This window comes from Penaeus monodon, chromosome 34 (assembly GCF_015228065.2).
Source record: "Penaeus monodon isolate SGIC_2016 chromosome 34, NSTDA_Pmon_1, whole genome shotgun sequence".
NCBI classification, from domain to species: Eukaryota; Metazoa; Arthropoda; class Malacostraca; order Decapoda; family Penaeidae; genus Penaeus; species Penaeus monodon.
This window is the reverse complement of record NC_051419.1, coordinates 20,524,305-20,525,203: the sequence shown is the minus strand read 5'-3', so window position 1 is coordinate 20,525,203 and position 899 is coordinate 20,524,305. Positions and strand designations below refer to the sequence as shown.

Sequence of the window (899 nt, the reverse complement as noted above, 5' to 3'; positions counted from 1 at the left end):
GTGGTAAATTCGTGATTACAAAAATGTGTAAAGAAAAAGCGGGCTGTTGTGTATCTAAAGATTTCAGAATGACTGCAACTTCCACAATACTTTTTTTTTATTCAGCCACCGGCGGACCTTGGACTTTTTTTCCATATTTTTTCAATCATTTTTTAAAAGTTGTATAATCACATATATATAGGCCTATATTTAATATTAATTTTGGGCCGACAGTATATGTATACAATATATATTTTTTTCTTCTTTTTTTTTTACCCAAAGGAACCCCCTCAACATCCTGGACATTGGAAATACATCCTGATCATAACTGCAGTGTTGTTGAAGGTTGCAACATGGAGGAATCCCCGTGGAAAAACGAGATATACATTAGAATAAATATCATAGTCGATGACTTTGTCGAAAACAATATGCGGGATATACTACTGCATGTAGAAAACGTCTCGAATCGATTGTCTTCAGTAAATAAATTTCGCAGATGATGATTTACTGAATTGCTATTCGTTAACTATTCATTAAGCAGTTGTTAGTAAATAGAAAAAAATAGTAGTTGAAGTGCAGAGACATTAGCAAGTAGTTTTATTGGTAGGTAGGTTGTTAATGAAATGCATTTATACATTGATAACCAGCATTAGATGATAATGCATACGGTAGATAATTTTGTAGTATATATTACGTAAATTATTAGTTAACTTAAGCGGAAATGTGTAAGGTTGATAAGTCAGTAACATCACACCTGTATTATTTAGTTCTTAAGGAATTATGAATTTCTATAACAATTTTTATAAATTGCGTGTTGTATTTTCATTTACAGATTTAAAAACGAAGGAAGACGGTGAGAACGAGCAGTTGGCGGACAACGGACACCACTAGATAAAGGAAAAAATGTAAGAAGTTACTAC

At 32.0% G+C, this 899-nt stretch overlaps 1 long non-coding RNA gene across 1 annotated transcript in view; it reads left to right on the top strand.

Annotated features, from left to right (window-relative positions):
- LOC119594644 overlaps positions 1-876 on the top strand; it is a 13,861-nt gene extending 12,985 nt beyond the window's left edge. The window contains exon 2 of the long non-coding RNA XR_005230643.1: positions 812-876. This is a non-coding gene — a long non-coding RNA (uncharacterized LOC119594644). The remainder of the gene's footprint in view (positions 1-811) is intronic.
- The last annotated feature ends 23 nt before the right edge of the window (positions 877-899 follow it).